General features: G+C 41.2%; 1 protein-coding gene across 3 annotated transcripts in view; it reads left to right on the top strand.

Annotated features, from left to right (window-relative positions):
• The window catches only part of gli2a (GLI family zinc finger 2a), a 405,451-nt gene that overhangs the window by 58,602 nt on the left and 325,233 nt on the right, over positions 1–21,616 (top strand). For all 3 annotated transcript variants that reach the window (XM_043694210.2, XM_043694206.2, XM_087989319.1), the window contains exon 2: positions 1,285–1,340. The gene's annotated coding sequence lies outside the window, so the exon portion shown is untranslated. The remainder of the gene's footprint in view (positions 1–1,284; positions 1,341–21,616) is intronic.

The following is a 21,616-nucleotide window of genomic DNA, read 5'->3' as shown; positions in this document are numbered from 1 at the left end:
GAGGGGGATGAGTTTACTCATCTTGAATGAATATGGGTTTTAAACAGATGTAACTTGCATTTATACAATGCTGTTTATAATTGCAGGTCATCTCAAAATACTTCCTAGCCAATGAAGTGGGTTGTGGTCTGGTCATTTGAAATGTAAAGTATTTATATCCACATGCATTTGAGTTAAAATATATGAGCACTTATAGTCAACAATCATGGTGTGTGTACAAATCTGATAATTTTATATAGTGTGCCTTTGTATGTGAATGATGATAGTTTTCAGTTAGAAAGGATGATAGTTATCTTGGAAAATTTGGTAACTTTGCCTACACAAACAAAACAGCATTTAAGATAATTCCCTGTAAGTGAAACTCTTTGATATATTTCCGAGTTCTGTAAGGTGTGAGAAAGTGCAAGTCTTTAATTCTCTCAATGCTGTTATTGCAAGTTGTTTTGTTTTTACAAAGAAATGGTGTCATCTTGTTTAAAAATATTTTGGATGCGTTGGAGGGACGATTTTCAGAAATACCGCCTGGTAGTCTGTGAAATGAGGACAGAAAGTTTGTTGACATGCATGCTTTTAATTATAATAACAATAATAAAAAAGAAGATAATTTTTATTACAGGAGAGTTTGTTCAAGCTATTGAAAAACTTGCAGAATTCTAATAATTAAGGCCCATGTATTTTACAATTCTGCAAACACACAGTGTATAAACATAGAAAAAGATAGAATGGATTAAATGGTTCAGTCAATAGAAATTATTCAAAAACTTAAGTGCTTTATTAAAATCTCTAACTGTGGTTTCCTTGCAATACTTTTAAGGTGTAAAAAGTGTTTTTTTCTCAAATAAGCAGAGCAATTTTTCATTTAGGGGTGCATCCTGAATCTGTACATTTAATATGCAGCATTGTTGACATGCTATAGCTTTTTTATCCTTTTCAGGTGAGAAGGGAAAGATTTAAAAGGGACCTAAGGGGCAACATGTTCACGCAGAGGGTGGTGCATTTATGGTATGAGACTGCCAGAGGAAGTGATGGAGGCTGGTACAATTACAACATTTAAAAGGCACCTGGATGTGTATATGAATAAGAAGGTTTTGGAGGGATGTGAGCCAAATGCTGGCAAATGGAACTAGATTAGGTTGGAACATCTGGTCGGCATGGACAGGTTGGACCAAAGGGTCTGTTTCTGTGCTGTACATGTCTATGACTCTGTAAAGTACTGCATGTCAATGTGTGATGAGTAGTATACAGTTTCCTTAATAGCTCTTTTTTGAATGTTCTATTTGTCAGGTGACTGCAAATATTCCGCAGTAAGGTGAAGAAACCATAGTGTCCTTATTTATAAGGTAAGTGTAATCATAATCCACTTTCCATGTCTTTTCAATTATTTTTAATTAACTCAGCTGGTTTACTTGCCCCTTCTATGTCTCAGAATATTGTTTCATGTTGCTAAAATTCTGGTTTTCGTAATTGATATTTGCTATCATCATCTTATGTCTTCTACAAATAGTATCTCCAAGGTCATTATTGAAGCATGTTACAATGGTACTGTACCAAGCTAATGTTAGTAATTGGTGATGCTATCAATACTGTTCTGACCAAGCAAAATGATTCCTTAGCTTTAATAAGAAATTCCAATTTGTCAAGATGACAAAACCATTAAATTTGGAACGAGAGGCACATGTGTCAAATTTCCAATGAAGCAAGAAATATCTATGGTTATGTGTGAGAGAAAACAGTGTAAATCAGTTGCCGAATTGGTGAATGAATTCCTGGTGAGTTGCTAATCATATTGTGCACAGTCAGTTGATTATAGTTTGCATGTGAACTGTTGATGGAGTTGAGAAAAAATATTTTGAAATTCTGCTCCACAGACATACCTAGTGGTCAAATCTTGCAGTACATTCATGTCCGTTAATATATCAATTTATCACAGTAAGCTGATAATTATGAGGGTCAAGTAGCGCAGCACCAATTTCCTTACCCCTGAGCCTGACGGGCTAAGCTCAAATCCTACCTGGTCCGGCAGTGTCTCCTAATATAGCTGATCAGGCTCATCTTTCAAATAAGAGGAGATAGTGGAGGTTATAATGATTTTTTTTAAATGCTGGAAAGACTCAACAAGTTAGTTAGCATTCATAGAAAGGAAACAAATTTTCCGTTCATGACATTTCACCAGAACCGTTCTCATGAAAGACTATTTTCTTGAAACCTTAACTCTGGACAGAATGTTGTTTTATTCAAGCCTAAGTTTGGTGGTGGATATCAAAGTGGAAGAGACTTCTACTGAGGAACAAGTTGGATTGTCTTACACAATTATGCTTTTTATTAGCTCATTACATATTTTTATGTTGATAAAATGCCACACTTTATGGGCAGGAAGTAGTGAAGCCCTTTGGGAGCATTTGGTGCCACATTTAACAATGTGGACAATCCTTCACTCTCAGCAACACAGGAAGCATCACTGAACATCTATGCATCACCCTTACCCACCCCTGGGGTTGTCAGAGACCGGGCAAAAAGCAATTAGTGATTCCTTGTTGATGGCTCTCTATAAGTCCTTCTAAAAGACTGTCCAGCACAGAGGGGATGTACTTTTCTCCAGAAGAGCACCAAGAGGCCAAACTGACTAACAAAGCCTGGCAGGAGTTGATGACAGAAGTCAACACCTGTGAGTGTCTCAAGACAACCTGGCTGCAGCACTACAAGAGGACAAATAATTTACTTCCTGTTCAGCTCAGGTGGAGTGGGTGCTGACTTCCTGTTCTGGGTGCACAGTGATGATGTCAGCTGCACTGACTTCCTGTCCCAGTGTGTTGACAGGAGATATAGATTTTTTTTTGAAGAGGAGGAGCATTAGAGTTCTCTGCAGGATTGCGGCCAATATTTATCCCACAGAGCAAACCACTAACGATGATATCATTTGAGGAAGACCAAGGGAGTCCAGCTCCTTGGGTCTAATGGCAGCCATGGTTTCACGGAGTGAAAGAATAGGTTCAAAAGGGCTACATATCTTATTCCTGTTCTTGTGTCATTGTCTTGGCCAGTATTCATCCTTCAACCAACATCACTAAAATACATAGACCGGCCCTCTACATTGCGGTTTACATGTTCTTATAAATTTCGGGTGATACTATGTCAAAACTCACTTGGCATGACAGTGACATTACAATAGAAACCATTGGAAGAACTCCACATTGATTCATGTACTGAATCAATAACAAAGTATTTACATTTATATAGCTCTTTTCACAACCCCAGAAAGTCCTGAACTACTTTGCGTGCAACGAATACCTTGCAGGTACAAGGGGTCACCAATTTACGAACATTCAACTTGCAAACATAATCTTGTAAAGGTGTAATTTTAAAAACCCTATGTGAACATTTTCTCGTACTTATGAATTTTTAAATTATATTTTATTTATATCTATTTTATATTGTCCTGCATCATGTTCTAACTTGTGTACAAATTGACTTGTGAATGGGCTCTAGAATAGAACCCACTTGCAACCTGGGACCTCTCGATATAATCATTGCCATACAGAAAAGCGCTGATGACTAGATAACATACCTTTTTTATGATGTTAGTTGTGGGATAATTATTACATAGCAGAAAACCAGTGCCAAAGAGAATCTGATCACACTCAAAGCATTAACCCTGTTCCTGTCTCTACAGGCACTATCTGACGTGCTGAGTTTCTCCAGCATTCTCTGTTTGTGTACTAGGGCAAAGTCCCCTGCTCTTATTCAAAATAAAGACTTTTACACCCTCCTGATAGCTCGGTCAGGAACTCAATTTTCCTAAAGGTGGTGACCCCATCTGTACAGCAGTCTCTCAGTGGGACCTGTCAAGCTGTGCTCAAGCCTGTGGAGTAGTGTCTATTTGCAGTTAGTTAAATAGTAGAGATTGTTGTGTAGCATTGTAAAACACATTTAAGGCTTGCAGCAGAATGAACAGACTCTCAAAGTTATCAAGTGAGTCACCCAAAGCCCAAAGGACCAATGTCTGGTCTGTAAACCAATCCGTTCATCATGTTTTGAGAGAGCAGACTGATGGAATCATTCTAATTGAATTGATCCCTGGTAAAGTTGAAAAGTATGAATGCCAAATGAAACAATTGAGGCACTCAGCAAGCTGAGATCAGAATGTTAAGCTGCAGTGCTTGAAGGCAGTAGCCTGGAATTTACAAGAAGTTGAGAGGGTTTAATAGTGAATGGCCAACACTGATGGTCAATACACCTCTTAACCAGAATTGGCTCTGAAAAAATAATTTTATATTCTTGGCACTATTGTGAAACAACCAACCAGAAAATAAAACAGCTCTGGTTTTCTGCTTAGAAATAAGTATTTAATTGGCTGTAAAACACTTAAGGATATGCTGAGGTGATGAAGGGCACGACCTAAAGTTCCTTTCACCACCTCACTACCTTTTTTTTGCTTTTTAATCTCACCAGTGTTAATCCTCATTGTTACCAATGCAGAATTCTTGCTTTGTGACAACAATCACTGTACCCCCAAAGATTCCTCCAGTTTTTCATGCCTAGAGACATTTTATTAATGTATTAAGCCACCATTGAAATTATTTTTTTACATTTTTCAATGTTGACTTGTTCTGCTGGGACCTTGGCAGAAACAACACCAATGCTGAAATGAAATTGGAAAGAAGACTTTGTTTGAAGACGGTTATTAAACATAACGACTGTTGGACAAGTAATTGAAACTATTGTTAGGAGCTTCAGGGATTGATAGGCATGAGCTGTAAATGGACACCACTGACAATAGGCTGCACCTAGAGAGAAAGTATGTTGGGAATAAAAAGGTTTTTTGCTGTGACCAAGCATGCTGACTCTAGGAACAAGACATTGACTTGTGCTTAGCACCAGATTGAGCTTTATCACATAGCAGCATTCCTAAATGTATTTAGTAAAAACAAGTTCTGTGTGTGTAAGTGTGTGTGTGTGTGTGTTCAGATAGTTTGCAATTTATCTGTATTTCAATAAGAGGTATTTTAGAGTTTGGGTTTGAACTAGTGGCATGTGGGTTTTAGTTTGTGTGCCTAAAGATGTGAAGTGGTTAACTTGTAAGTATTTCTTTTAGAAACAGTGAGAGGGAGAATGGGTGGGGTATAGTGAGGTTTTGTTTGTTGTGGGAGAGTTTTTATAAGTGAACAAGGTAAACAGTGGTGCATTGGGCTTTTAGTGTACAAAATTAAAGATTTTAGTGTACAAAATTAAAGATTTCTTTCTTTTTTGGTTTATTAGTGGAAACACATGTAACTTGGAAAATACTTTGGGGTTCAGCTTTGCAAAGATGTTACTGACAAAGGGAGAACTGTCAAGAATAGGTCATTTTAGTGTCAGGTGTTTAGTTTAAATCTTTAGACCAGATGAGTTTGTTTGAAACTCTGAAACGACTCTGAAGCTAAGAGAGTGTAGATTCAGTTATATGACGATTCAAGGAAGAAATGATCAGATTTTCAAGATCTGAAGATGGAAGCCACAACTAAGTGATAGAGAAGAGAATTCTCTCTCTGTTATGAATTCTGTAAAAGGTTGCTGTTAGGATTAGTGGGGTCGTAGTTTACTGTGTATTTTAAAATCTTTAAATTTGTGTTATATATAAATGATTTGATTTATTCTTTTGCATTGTGTGTTGTATGTCTCCATTGAAAGACCATTTCATTAAAACAAAAAACACATCTATCACATTGCATTTCAGACTACGATCTGACTTATCCAGTAATAATATCAACTGGGATCAAAAAAATCTATCTATATGTATGTATGTGTGTATATAACACCCCTTTCTGTTGTAAACAGATGATAGTGTTAATTTTGCTGAAAAATTAGAACAAGTCAAGTCTTATGCATTCTACACATGTTACGGCATGAATCTGATCTAATCATGAAAATTAGATGAGATCATCTCTGCTTTGACTTTCATATGTATTCATAGGTGGTACATTTATAGCTTGTGCCTTGGTTGAAATAGATAGTTCAATCAGTTACATACTTGGACTACAGATACAATTTTTAAAAAAATTCTGAATATTCATTTAATAATTCATTTTAAATATAATTTGTTACTGTTTATAATGAAGATAGAAAAAAACTTTTACATAGCGTATTTCATAATTCTGGAGTTTCAAAGTATTCAGCAACCAATAAAGTATTTTTGGACTCACTGGTTACAGGAAATGTGACAGTTATTTAGCACACAGTAAGGTCCAAAGAGCAGTACTGTCCAGCTCATCTGTTCAGGGTTTGAATTGAGGAATAAACATTGGATAGGGCACGAAGAGAATTCAACTGCTCTTCTTCATATAGTTCCCTGAGATCTCACTGCTGATGCAGACTGAGCCTTGGCTTAATGTCTCAATTGCAGAAGCACACTTTTGATAATGCAGCATTCTATTCAATTATTCATGTTTGTGTTTGCTTAAGCATTATAAACTGGAACGATAAAAGGGTGTTTTCTTTTCAAAGAAAACGTTTCCTATTTTGCTCCAATATGGCACTTAAGGAAATTGTGTGTATCCACTTGTTTGTAATTATTAGAACATTCTTTGAAGTTTATTTAATAGACACTGAGCTGCATTATGTTCTTCCAAGATTCACTAAATCCCCAATAATTGTTTAGGTCCAAATGAATAACCAACATTCGTTTTGCTCAATGTACATGATGGTTATTGCCTGTGTACTGTATTGATCTGTAGGACTAAGGGTGTAATATACTTTCAGCAACCACTTTTCTCGCAAACTTAGACTAAGATCTCTTATGTTTGTTCAGCAAATTACCTTGTTATAGGACACTTGTTTTCCAGTTGTAGGTGCTGTATTTTGTCAGGCTGCTATATGTACTTTGTACAGAGACGTGTTTTATTCTGTGTTTGAAGTGATCCCATTTGCATTGGCGGGTGGCGAAGGGAGTGGGTTGATATTCGGTTTCGCATTACTGGCGTCAAAGAATTGTGAATCACAACTTACATTTCTGATCAATGGACTTCTCCCAGCAGTAAAGTAAGGCTCATAGAGAAAGGAAAAGAGAAATATGTTGGCCAGTGACCAGAGAAAACAGCAGAGGACATAGGCTGGAGCCATCAGCCGTTTATGTTGCTGATCTAATCCTGCGACTACTGTGAATTTATTACTTGAGGTGGTGAGACCATCAGTGGAAGTAATGTTGTAACATTATTGGGTGATCAGTCAACCTCCCAGACTCTTTCTGTGAGAATAGCTGTCTGGGCTCATTGATATTATGCAATGTCCCACCCAAGACATTATTGGCAAAGGAACCTTGACCTAGTTTAACTTCAAAGGAAGTGGCATTTTCAGATTTTTGGCAGGGTGGCTGAATGTGCATCCTCTGAACTGCTGCCAGCTTCGTATTCATAATGTCTGTCATTATAACACTTTTATTTTTAAATGGTGCCAGAATTAACGGAGTGACGCCTCAGGGACAACGAGATGGAAATTTAAACAGGCTTGCCAAGGTCTGGATCATTCGTGATGGAGCCTGCCTTTGGAGAGAAGTTAAATTGCTTCCACGAGTATCTCCTTTTGTTATTAGCTGAACTCAGCTGGCTGGTACTTGGGAGCTCTGGTTAAATCAGAGGAGGGAGAAATCCAGCACGTTTTTCATTCCTGGCAAATGCATGGAAGGGCACTCATCAGCAGCCACATATAGGGAAGAGCTGCCATTTATTTAGTACCTTCCATCCCTTCTAGATGTTGTAAAATGCTTCACAGTCAATCAATCCACTTTTGAACATTCATGAAAGCAAGTGTGTAGTTTGCATACAAAATGGTCCCACAAACACTAAAGAACTAAATCATCTGTTTCTGTTCATATTGACTGAGGTAAGAATGATCTCCAGACCATCTCTGACAGAACCATTTTACATTTACTAGAGCTCTGGACACTGCCCTCATCTAACATCCAAATAATACATTTTTTCCAGTCCACATTCCCTCAGTACTAATAGTGGAAGAGCTAGGAACCCTTTGAACATTTTCTGACATTCAATATAATCACAGCTGATGACTTTACCACACTTCCACTCTTATCTTGATATCTCTTGATTCTCTTAATGTCTAATATCTGCTGATCTCAGCCTTGATTATACTCAATGGCAAAGTACTTACAGCCCTCCGAAATAGAGAACTCTTAAGATTCACACAGCTCTCGTGAAGAAGTCCCACCTCATCTCGAATTGTGTGCAGTTTTGGTCTCCCCTAGGGAGGGATGGTCTGCCAATTGAGAGAGTGCAGGAAAGATTTACCCAACCAACTCCTGGGATGGCAGGACTAGCATACAGGGAGAGACTGGGTCAATTGGGACCATGTTCACTGGAGTTTGAGAGAGTGGGGATGTTCTCAGGCAAGAATCTGATGGGATTGGATGGGATGGGGGGAGTATTTTCACAATGACTAGGCATTCTGGAACCAGGTCATGGTCTGGGAGTGGGGTGTGGGCATTTTGAGGTAGTCATGGGGACAGGTTTCTTCACTCACAGGGTGGTGGGCCTGTGGAATTCTCTGTGACAGTGGTGTTTCCTGTATGGGCTCTTCATGCACACTCCATATTTCCCCACCTTCTCCCACTGCCCGGACACACCTTGGCGTGACGTTTTGCCCTCTGGTGGTGGAGATGCTCCCTTTTTCCATCAGGGATCTGGGCTGGAGACTGTTGCACATGGTTGTCCTGTAATATCATTTGATTGAGTAAGTTCACTGGTTGTCAGGCCACGTCTTGTTTTTGTGGCCTGGAGAAAATGTTTGTTCATAAATGCATTGATTATTTCCATTTGCAGTCCTTTTTCATTTTTGGAAGGGGCTGCTCCTGGGGTTGCATCTCAGTCCCATGCTCCTGATCTATAGGCATCCAATGTGGGGAGGGGCAGGCAGATGTAAGGACCTCCTTGTGACTATACTACTGGGCCTATCCAAGATGGCCATTGACATGCCCAGGCAGCAGGTCATGGGGCTGCACGTTGTTCCTGTCTGTCTGCCTCCCTTTGGCAATTATGTTCACACCCTGGTATCTCTGGAGATGAAGCACACAGTGCTCAGTGGCACGTAGAAACATTTAGAGACCAGTGGACATCACAGGGGCTGGGGTGCATCATCAACCTGGACAATACTGTTTTGATGTTGTAGGTTTCTGTTAATTTGTGTTTTATTTCGAAACACGGGCTCTTTCATTATTATTTTTGACTTCCCTTTTAGTGCACAAGTAGAGGAACCTTTACCCTGCATCTAATCCTGTGCAGTCTCTGTCCAGGAAATGTTTGGTGATGACAATGATGACGAAACTTTACTTTCAGTTTAAAAAATTCAAGGGAGTTTTCATTTCAAGTTTAAAAGGGGGCATTTCATACTGTATATAGCCCATGCTCTCCCTGTCCTGGGAGTATTTGAAGTGGACTGTGTTGGGGGATCTTAACTTCCAGTTTGAAAGAGTCGAGGGAACTTTACTTTTCATTTACTTTTAGTTTGAAAGCACAGAGAGAGCTTTAACCTGTATCTGACCCCATGCTGTCCCTATCCTGGGAGTGTTTGGTGGGCACAGTTGAGGGAACTTTAGTTTCAGTTTAAAAGAACAGAGTGTTTTTGTGATGTTATGGCAGCACTGATTGAAAGGATATTAGTATGGCTTTACAAGGTGTATTTTGTCCTTTTTTTTACTGACAAAGGTTGGGACAGAGATACAGAGAAAAGCCAAGAAAGAAAACAGCCTGCGAGGCCTTGGGTTTTTTTTAAGTTAGAACAATAGACTGAACCAGGATTTTTAGTTTTTGCTTTCTGCAGAAGCTGGATGTGGAATCTATTATTCCTCTCTCTGTTACAGCTAAAAGGTGGGATTCTCTTCCTGCTGCTGGAATTGCACATGAGACAATCATTTTACTGAATTTGCCTTTGCCAAGGGTGTGTTTATGGGATGTTACTATATTGGAGCACTTAGTTAATAGTAGTTAATCTGTGCAATTTTTCAGTAAGCATTTCGATAAAGTTACAATTAAGTCAATTCTTTTTAACTGTAGTTTATGAATAAAGTGTGTTTTGTTCGAAGTCCATTGGTTTGACCAATTGAATTATATCTAGAATGCAATGCCTTAAGCAAATGTTCGGGTCGAGGCTGTCTTCTTAATATATTTTGACAGGGTTTGGTCTGGTCTGTAACAGTGACTTTTGAATTCATTTTATGTAAGTGACAGACATTTTAGTTTGTTGAAAAAGAAAAGTCAGAAGTTGCATTCATATAGCACCTTTCACTGTCTCAGTGTGACAAAGGGGTTTGCAACCAAGTAATTCTTTTTTTGAAGTGTCATCATTGTTAAAAGTTAGGAAATAGTGCACAGGAAGTCACACAGTTAGCAGTGTGCTCATGACAGACAAGGTCTTCTCCCTTGGGTGGGGGAGTCTAGCACTAGAGGGCATAGGTCGAGGGTGAGAGGGGAAAGATATAAAAGAGACCTAAAGGGGTGTGTGTAGAATGAGCTGCCAGAGGAGGCAGTGGAGGCTGGTAAAATTACAACATTTAAAAGGCACCTGGATGGATATGTGAATAGGAAGGATTTGGAGGGATATGGGCCAAGTGCTGGCAAATGAGACTAGATTAGGTTAGGATATCTGGTCGGCATGGACGAGTTGGACTGATGGGTCTGTTTCTGTGCTGTACATCTCTATGACGCTATGTCTTTATGTCCAGATAATCTGTTTCTACGATAATGATTGACGGATAAATATTGGACAGAACACTAGGGTTAACTCACCTTCAGAAAATGGTGCTTAGGATCTTTTAGGTCAAGCTGTGCAAACAAATAACGTCTCAATTTAACATCTTACCCAAAAGGTGGCGCCTTTGACTGTGCAGTGCTCCCTCGGTGCTGCACCAAGATTTTATTGATCTGCTCTCTGAACTAGGGAATGAAACCTTCTGACGGCTGAGGATGAGGACTAACAGGCCAGTGCAAAATGAGTTTTTCCTTTTTAGGCTAAAAACCTTTAAGCTGAGGAAAGAAGTTATCTGTTTCAGTTTTTCTAGCTTTTTAGACTGCCTCCCAGAGTTGAATAGCTCAACATTATCCCACTGTCTGGTATAATGCAAAAAACACAGAATACTCACTTGGAGTCACCACTGCAAGGATGTAGGAGAGCATGAGGAAAAAGTGATATAACAGAAACTGGGATTATCAACTACATTTTTTTCCCCTCTCAGCAGACTTTTTTTTCGCAAACATTGTTGTTTACAGAGTGAGTGCCGACATATAATTAGGGAATGGTTTTTTTGGAATTTCTGAGCCTGACAATGTGAAGAACACCAGTGAATGTCAGTGGATAGTCATTAAACCTGGGCGTGTCAGTAGCTCTGATTTATTCATTCATGTAATCTCACTCTACAGGACCTGACAACTCTCTGAAGCAATTCCCAATGATGCCTTCAGCCTTCTGTAGTTAAAACAAAAATATTTACAAATTCAACAGAAAAAAAGCGATTACACATTTTCTTTAGTTAAGATTTTTTAAACTCGGTGCACTGTTCCTTTTCTAACCTTATTCAGCGCTTTCTTTGGATTCTTCCCAAAAGGAATTCCTAAGAGTCTATCAGAGGAGCCCAAATCCCCATTATTGAATTGCTCTTTGATGTTCCTGCTTGTTTTTATGTTTACTTTGATACTTGAAGAATCAGAAGCTTAGACAGTTAAGAGTAAATCTGAGCTAATGGGAGCCCAAGTGACCCTTATGAGTTCAGGGAGGTTAAAACCCAGTCTCCTGGCTTTAGACCGAGAGGCAGAATTCAAAACAAAATATGGTGCGAGATCAGTTTTGTGTTTCTTCCTGTGACCGGCTGCAACATCTCGAGACGGCATGGATAGTGGTTTGGTTTTTAACCATCTGTTTGTTTATCCCTTGCCAACACTACCCTTAGTCACTGTGCCATCACTGGTGACATAGACCACATGCTCTTTATCCTCACTGTCTCACTATACTCATTCCACTTGAATTTGTTTCCTCCAGACTTTCTCACTCTCTGGGAAATAGATATTTCTGACTTCATTGAATACTGCCCTTTGTACTTCAGGATTCAATAAAGTTAACACTTTAGTGAGATTAAGCAGTATACTTTTCTATTTATGAATTTAAACAAAATGTGTGCACTCATATTATCCTCCTTTACTATTAAGCTTAAAAATGGAAATGGACTGTAATGCTGATCTTTTAACTTTATTTCTTCATCTTACACCTCAGAGTTTCTAGGTATCTTTGTACCTAAGATGTTGCAGGAAATGGTGACACTTTTTGCTGTACTCCTGCATCCCTGTACTTGAGTACATGTGACAATAAACCTAATTCTAATTCTAAAAATGTTGTATTTGTACCAGCCTGCATTGCTCATAGGCGTCATATTATTATCTCCAGTGAATCTGGTTTTGATAATTATAAAAGAGAGACTCTGGGAGAAGCTGTCTGCTCTTTTTTGAATTTAAACAAAACGTGTGCACTTTTTTGAATAGTGCCAAGAGCTCTTTAATATCTGTTTGTGCAGGGTTCTCAATTTAATACTTGATCATGGGGACAGTTCTTCCAGGCATGCAGTACTCCCTGTGCAGTGCATTGAAGTGGCGGCTTGGGTTATGTGTCCAGATCCTGGGGTGAGATTTTTAGTCACACCATTTAGACTTAGAGACAAGTATGAAAAGCTTACAGAGTGTTAACTCTGGAATCTAAGATCATATTACTTAAAGAGAAAAGAACGACTTTCATTTATATAGTGCGTTTCACAACCTCAGGGTGTCCCAGTGTGTTTTATAGCCAACTTTGGAAGAGTTTGTGTAAGACCCTGCAAATAGCAAAGTGATAATGACCAGGTCATCTTGTCTTTAGCAATGAAAGTTTAGGGACCTTCTGATCTTTTCAGTTTGCACAGAACTGACTGAAAGCCATCAGCTTCAGGCTTTAAAAAAATCCAATTCTAAAACTAATAATATATATTATGATGATGGATCAAACCCCAAAAAATGTACAGGCCTGTGGTTCCTGCTAATTTTCTTCTACTGCATGGATCTGCAAGGTCTGTACTTGGCAGAAGCTTCCGGAACCAGATGTAAATGCTGCAAAAGGCATCAACACACTGATAGATGTGCATGGAGCCTCAGCTCTGCAGCTTAGAGGCAATATTGGTTATAACATATATTTATGCCTCCCATCCCAGCATTGTTGAGGTTGAGTCATATTGAGTATAGCATTCCTTGGCAAAAAAGTTGGGGAAGGTGTAAGTTTATAAACATAGTTTCTGATACCAGAAAAATGGTTAATATGCCATATTGACTTGTATGCCACGATCTATTGAATGGCAAAAAGAAATAAGTTTGTTGAAACTCTTGGGCTTGTACCTGTTATTAGAAGTTCTTGTTGATGCTTAGCATTTAATTAGCAGGAGTACATGCGAGTGAGCTTTGTTTGAACTCATAGCTCATTGTAAATGGGCTGTGTCCTAACTTCAGACCCAGTGCATACACACACATTCCTGCGAGTCGCTGATGCCCTCATCATGCTGGCTCCCTCCCACAGGTGAGAGAGCAGATGAAAGGCAGCTGGGCTTTCACGCGCAGTGGGTAGAAAGAGCTCCTGACGCTTATGATGGTCAGCACCTCAATACTATAACCCATATGTTATTGGAAGTCGGATGAAAACAAATCCACTGTTTCTTTAACGGTGATGACTCTGAACGCAGTTTTTTATGTCAGTATTTGCTTGTGGAGACTAAATTGTGGACACCTATTGGCAACTCCAATTCAGCAAGCTGCGTTCACACATGTTGCAGCTGGTTAGATAGTGCCTTGTCCCACAATCACAAACACTCCACAACTGGGTAAGAGAGTTGAGGATTAAGTATCCAATTTCAATTTGAACAGCCTGAACTGTAATATATTAAATTTAGTATGAGGGAAAATTTGCCGGAGACAGATCAGATAGTTGACTTTTCAAAAAGAAGCTTTTTAGGCTGAGGAATACATCAAATAACTACCATCAAGATTTGTTGTTTGAAAGAGCAGAAAGGCATTTCCTTACCATGTATCAGGTTACAAAGTGTTCTAGCGCACTGCTTACAAAGACAACAAACCTGGAAGAAAAATCATTAATCATTTTACTGAGCTGATCCTGCCTTTCAGAACTGTAGCAATGTAATTACATTCAAACTTTATCTGGGATATATTGTATGTATGGTGCAGCATGCAAGACTTTCATTTAGTGTAGTGTTTACATACTGATCAGGAGATAGATTCAGTAGATCCGTCAGGGAGGAGAAACAGAAAGAGCAGCAGAAGATAGAACTCAATGCTGCTGAGCTCTAATAAATGCATAACTTACTTCAGCAAAGTATGTCGAGAAGGATTGGTACTGTTACCTCACAGTCTTTTACTCACTTTCTCGAAGTAACTCTTTTAAAGACTCTGCCTCTTGCACACTTTGCTGCTGGAATCTACTCCTCACTTCAGAGACACTGCGTGCCTCAAAGTCAAATAATCTCAACATTTTAGATCATTTTTTTCTCTCTCATTTGCACCTTAGATGGATACTTGTCTTGATCAGCTTAATGCTAAAATTTGATAACCCCTTGTTGCGAGCTGAGTTCATGATTTCATGCAGTTTATACTGAGTCAGGCTGCTATTTGAAAGTCAGGGAGGCGTTATGCTCTGAATGTTTCTGTTTTGTTCAAAGTTAAAAATCACACAACACCAGGTTATAGTCCAACAGGTTTAATTGGAAGCACTAGCTTTCGGAGCATCGCTCCTTCATCAACCACCTGGTGAAGGAGCGGCGCTCCGAAAGCTAGTGCTTCCAATTAAACCTGTTGCACAATACCTGGTGTTGTGTGATTTTTAACTTTGTACACCCCAGTCCAACACCGGCATCTCCAAATCTGTTTTGTTCAATCATGTGTTCTTGCAGGTACTACTTAATATGGGCCAAATTTTCATAGAATCAAAGGTGAAGAAGACAATTTTTAAAAAGGGCTATTCAGCCCATCTAGTCTGATCTAACTCTTAACTGGGCAATGGCCCAGTGGCATTATCACTGGATTGTTAATCCAGAGACCCAGCTGGTGTTCTGGGGCTGGGGTCTGATAGCTGCCAAAGCAGATGGTGGCATTTGAATTCTGTAAAAAATATTAAATTAAGAGTCTAATAATGACCATGCATCCATTGCTGATTGTTGGAAAAACCCATCTAGTTTGCTAATGGCTTTTAGGGAAGGAATCTCCCATCATTACCTGGTCTGGCCTACATATGACTCCAGACCCACAGCGCTGTGGTTGACTCTCAATCTCAACTAGAGATGAGCAATGAATGATAGCGTTGCCCTCATTCCATGAATGAATAAAAAATTTAACAGGAGGAGCCCACTTCTTTTTTCTCTCCCTGCCAGTTTTCGTTTCTCCTTTACGTATTTATTGAATTATCTTTAGCCCATGTCCTCTTGAATTCTGTTATTATCATTCTTAATGTTCACTACATTTCAAAGTTGAATGCCATCTGCAATTTTGAAAGTTTGCTCATATATCAGAGACTGGAAGTCAGGAGTTCATGTAAAATTGTGTTTTTTTAGTACGGAAATTTGATTTCATTCTCTTGATCCAAACACAGCTGGAAAGCTAAATATCAGTTACCTTATGTTACCTAGTATGATGCCATGTAAAATCTTTGCTATAAATGTTTGTGCGAACGTTATTTCACTTCCAGACTTCTGCACCAGGTTGCAAGACTATGAATTCAGTTCCACTTTAGATTTTAGCTGTACAATCAACACTGACATTTAAATAAGATATTGCAAATGCTGGAAAACTGAAATAAAAGCTGAAAGTACTGGAGAACTCAGCAAATCTGGCAGCATCTGCGGAGTAAAACAGAGCTAGCATTTCAAGCCCAGTCTGACTGTACTTCAGAACTGGAAGGAGTTGGAAAATGGTGGTGTTTTGCTGAAGATGGAGAGGGAACAGAAGCGAGTGGAACAGATTGTGAAGCTCTCCAGAGCCAAAGATTAAAGGGTTGCTAATAGTGGTTAAGGAGAGGTAGAAATGTAAAATGCATGCAAATGAATGAGTGGAAAGTAAAACAAAAGGATCAGCTGCTCTACTGGGAGCAAATCCGACAAGACAAAAAGGATGTGTGTGTGAGAGAGAGGGGGATGGGATAGGGGTTGGAGGATGTTAGAAACGCTGACAATACAGAGGTCATAAGCTGAGGTGTGAAACTCAAAATTGAGTTCTAGAGGCTGTACAGTGGCCAAGCAGAAAATCAGGTGTTTTTTTCTTGAGCTTACATTGTGCTTTTTTGGAACAATGCAGGTCCCCCAGGATGGAGATTTTCACACGGGAGCAAGGCAGTTTATTAAAATGGAAAGCAACTGGAAGGTGTAGGGTCATTCCTATGGACAGAAGGGATGTGTTCACAAAGCAGTTACTCCATCTATATTCGACCATAAGATATGCAAACAGAATTAGGCCATTCGGCTCATCAAGTCTTCTCTGCCATTCGATCATGGCTGACATGTTTGTCAACCCCATTCTCCTGCCTTCTCCCTCTAACTCTGGATCCCCTTACTATCTGTCTCTGTCTAAATACACTCAATGTCTTGGCCTCCACAAGCTTCTGTGGCAGTGCATCACTGCCTGGCTGAAGAAATTCCTCCTCATCTCAAGTTTTCCTGTGCCCTCTCTAGTCTGTCCTGCTAGTGGAAACATCTCTATTCTATCTAGACATCTCACTATTCTGTAAGTTTCAATCAGATCCCCCCCTCATCATTCTAAATCAAGGACAAACTCAGAGCCCTCAACAGCTCTTCATATGACAAGCACTTCATCCTTGGGGTTATTGTCATAAACCTCCTCTGGATCCCCTCAAATGCTCGCATATCCTTCCTTAGATATGAGGCCCAAAACTGCGCTCAGTATTCCAAATGTTGTCTGACTAGAGCTTTATACAGCCTTAACAGTACATCCCTGCACTTGTATTCTAACCCTTTTGAAATGAATGCCTTCCCAACGACAAATGAATCTGTATGTTAACTTTAAAAAAGTCCTGTACTGGGACTCCTAAGTCCCTTTGTGCTTTAGATTTCCAAATTTAGAAAATAGTCTACGTCTCTATTCTTCCTGCAAAGTCCAGAAGTTCACACTTTCTCTCATTGTACTCCATCTGCCACTTCTTTGCCCATTCTCCTAAGCTGTACAAATCTTTCAGCAGCCTCCCCTCTGCTTCAACATGATGTGTCCCTCCACCTATCTTCGTGCCATCTGCAAACGTAGGTTGTTAATGTTTAACGAGAATAGCTTGGTCCCAAAGTCGAACCCTGTGGAACTCCACTAATCACTAGCCGCCATCCTGAGTAAGATCCCTTTATCCCCACTCTCTGCCTTCTTCCAATCAGCTAATCCTCTACCCATGCCATTACCTTGCCCCTAACCACACAGCACCTTACCTTATTTATTTATTTTACCTCACTTGTGGGATGTAGGCATCTCTGGCTAGGCTGGCATTTATTGCCCATCCCTAATTGCCCAGATGACAGTTAAGAGTCAACCATATTACTGTGGGTCTGGAGTCACGTGTAGGTCAGACCAGGGGTAAAGATGGCAGATTTCCTTCCCTCAAGGACATTAGTGAATCAAATGGGGTTTTCCTGACAATCAACAATGGAGTTCAACCTGGATAAATGCGAAGTGATCCATTTTGGAAGGTCGAACTTGAATGCTGAATATTGGCAGTGTGGAGGAACAAGGGGACCTTAGTGTTCAAATGCATAGGTCCCTCAAAGTTGCCACCCAAGTGGATAGGGTTGTTAAGAAAGGGTTGCCTTACAAAGAGTGGTTGACTAAGCTCGGACGTTTCTCTCTGGAGAGGAGGAGGAAGAGAGGAGACCTGATCGAGGTGTGCAAGGTAATGAGAGGCATAGATAGAATCAATAGCCAGAGACTTTTCCCCAGGGCAGGATTGACTGGCACGAGGGGCCATAGTTTTAAGATATTAACGGAAGGTATAGAGGAGATATCAGAGCTAGGTTCTTTATGCAGACTTGTGAATGCATGGAATGCGTTGTCAGCAGTGGTGGTGGGAGCAGAGTCATTAGGGACATTTCTGTGACTGCTGGACATGCACATGATAGCAGTGAATTGAGGGGTTATTTTATTTTAGATTAGGAATAATCCTCGGCACAACATTGTGGGCCGAAGGGCCTGTTCTGTGCTGTACTTTTCTATGTACTATGACAATGACTTCATGGTCATCATTAGACCCTTAATTCCAGATTCTTTATTTAACTCAAATTCACCATTTGCCATGGTGGGATTTGAACCCAGGTCCCCAAAACATTAGCTGAGTTTCTGGATTAATGGCTAATGATAATACTGCTAGGCCATTGCCTCCCCTAAACTTCCTGTGCAGCACCTTGTCAAATGCCTTCTGGAAAATGAAATAGATCACATCCACTGGCTCTCCTTTGTCTAACTTACTCGTAATCACCTCAGAAAGTGTGAGGTCATGCATTTTTGTGGGAAGAATAGAGGCATGCACTATTTTCTAAATTGGGAGAAAATTCAGAAATCTGAAGTGCAAAGCAACTTGAGAGTTCTAGTCCAGGATTCTCTCAAGGTAAACTTGCAGGTTGAAACAATAGTTCGAAAGGCAAATACAATGATGGCATTTACTTTGAGAGGACTTGAATAAAAAGGCACAGATATATTTCTATAAGGCTCTGGTCAGATCACATTTGGAGTATTGTGCAGTTTTGGGCTCTATATCTCAGGAAGGATGTACTGGCCCTGGAGTGTGTTCAGAGGAGGTTCACGAGGATGGTCCCAGGAATAAAAAGCTTAACATATGAGGAACATTTAAGGACTCTGGGTCTATACTCAATGGAGTTTATAAGGATGAGGTAAAACATTCAGAATGCTGAATGGCCTGGGACAGACTGGATGTTGGAAAGATGTTTCCATTGGTAGGAGAGACTTTAGGATCTGAGGGCACAGCCTTAGAGTAAAGGGAAGACCTATTAGGAAAGAGATAAGGAGAAACCCCTTCAACCAGAGAGTGGTGAATCTATGGAATTCGTTGCCAAGGAAAGTTGTGGAATTCAGATCATTGAGTATATCTAAGATGGAGATAGGTAGGTTCTTGTTTGTCAAGGGAACCAAGGGTAACGGGGAGAACGTGGGAAAATGGGGTTAAGAAACTCATCAGAGCTGAAAATGTGTTGCTGGAAAAGCGCAGCAGGTCAGGCAGCATCCAAGGAGCAGGAGAATTGACGTTTCGGGCATAAGCCCTTCTTCAGGAATGAGGAAAGTGTGTCCAGCAGACTAAGATAAAAGGTAGGGAGGAGGGACTTGGGGGAGGGGCTTTGGAAATGCGATAGGTGGAGGGAAGTCAAGGTGATGGTGATAGGCCGGAGTGGGGTGGGGGTGGAGAGGTCAGGAAGAAGATTGCAGGTTAGGAAGGCGGTGCTGAGTTCGAGGGATTTGACTGAGACAAGGTGGGGGGAGGGGAAATGAGGAAACTGGAGAAATCCGAGTTCATCCCTTGTGGTTGGAGGGTTCCCAGGCAGAAGATGAGGCGCTCTTCCTCCAACCGTCATGTTGCCATGGTCTGGCGATGGAGGAGTCCAAGGACCTGCATGTCCTTGGTGGAGTGGGAGGGGGAGTTAAAGTGTTGGGCTACGGGGTGGTTGGGTTGGTTGGTCCGGGTGTCCCAGAGGTGTTCTCTGAAACATTCCGCAAGTAGGCGGCCTATCTCCCGAATATAGAGGTGGCCACATCAGGTGCAGCGGATGCAATAGATGATGTGTGTGGAGGTGCAGGTGAATTTGTGGCGGATATGGAAGTATCCCTTGGGGCCTTGGAGGGAAGTAAGGGGGGAGGTGTGGGCACAAGTTTTGCATTTCTTGCGGTTGCAGGGGAAGGTGCCGGGAGTGGAGGTTGGGTTGGTGGGGGGTGTGGACCTGACGAGGGAGTCATGGAGGGAGTGGTCTTTTCGGAATGCTGATAGGGGAGGGGAGGGAAATATATCACTGGTGGTGGGGTCCGTTTGGAGGTGGCGGAAATGGCGGCAGATGATACGTTGTATATGGAGGTTGGTGGGGTGGTAGGTGAGGACCAGTGGGGTTCTGTCTTGGTGGCGGTTGGAGGGGCGGGGCTCAAGGGCGGAGGAGCGGGAAGTGGAAAAGATGCGGTGGAGGGCATCGTCGACTACGTCTGGCGGGAAATTGCGGTCCTTGAAGAAGGAGGCCATCTGGAACTGGTCCTCCTGGGAGCAGATGCGGCGGAGACGAAGGAATTGGGAATATGGGATGGCGTTTTTACAGGGGGCAGGGTTGGAGGAGGTGTAGTCTAGGTAGCTGTGGGAGTCGGTCGGTTTATAGTAAATGTCCGTGTCGATTCGGTCACCCGAGATAGAAATGGAAAGGTCTAGGAAGGGGAGGGAGGAGCCACCTCTCCTTAAGAAACTCATCAGCCATGATTGAATGGCAGAGCAGACAAGATCGGCTGAATGGCCTAATTTCTGCTCCTGTGTCTTTTGGTCTTATGGCCAGGCATGACCTCCCCTTGAGAAAGCTGTGCTGACCCATATCCCACACTTCTTCTCTTGTCCCTTTCCCATTTTACCATGCACGTGCATTTTACCATGTACTTGCAATCTCATATTTGGCCATAATTGTGAGCAGTAAATGCAGGCGACTAGATTAAAAGAAGTACTTCTGAAATGCTGCTTCACCTGGAAACCATATTTGGGGCCTTGGGCAGTCAGGTGGGAGGAGGTGAATGGGCAAATAGTACACCTTCTACAGTTGCATAAGAAGATGTCATGGAGGGAGTGAGGAAATGTTAGGTGTAAAGGAAACCGGGGGGACAGTTCCTGTGGAATATCTACCTCCTGTGGAGGGGAGGGGAAGATGTGTTTGGTGGTGCTATCCTGTTGGAGGTAGCAGAAATGGTGGAGGATGTCCCTTTGAATATCGAGGCTGATGGAGGGGAAAATGAAGACAAGGTGAACCCTATCGTTGTTTTGGAATGTGAAGAAGGGATGAGGGCAGAAGTGTGGGAGATTGGTCAGACATCGCTGAGGGCTCTGTCAACTACAGTGGGCAAGGGAGTCCTCCGTTCATAGAGTCATAGAGTCATAGAGATGTACAGCATGGAAACAGACCCTTCAGTCCAACCTGTCCAACCAGACATCCCAATCCAATCTAGTCCCACCTGCCAGCACCCGGCCATATCCCTCCAAACCCTTCCTATTCATATACCCATCCAAATGCCTCTTAAATGTTGCAATTGTACCAGCCTCTACCACATCCTCTGGCAGCTCATTACACACACGTACCACCCTCTGCGTGAAAACGTTGCCCCCTGGGTCTCTTTTATATCTTTCCCCTCTCACCCTAAACCTATGCCCTCTAGCTCTGGACTCCCCGATCCCAGGGAAAAGACTTTGCCTATTTACCCCATCCATGCCCCTCATAATTTTGTAAACCCCTATAAGGTCACACCCCAGCCTCCAACACTCGAAGGAAAACAGCCCCAGCCTGTTCAGCCTCTCCCTATAGCTCAAATCCTCCAACCCTGGC

Source organism: Chiloscyllium plagiosum, unplaced genomic scaffold (genome assembly GCF_037043375.1).
Source record: "Chiloscyllium plagiosum isolate Xiang-an unplaced genomic scaffold, Cpla_swu_hap1 HiC_scaffold_7, whole genome shotgun sequence".
NCBI lineage: Eukaryota > Metazoa > Chordata > Chondrichthyes > Orectolobiformes > Hemiscylliidae > Chiloscyllium > Chiloscyllium plagiosum.
The sequence above is the reverse complement of the archived record's forward strand: the minus strand, read 5'-3'. Positions and strand labels throughout refer to the sequence as shown.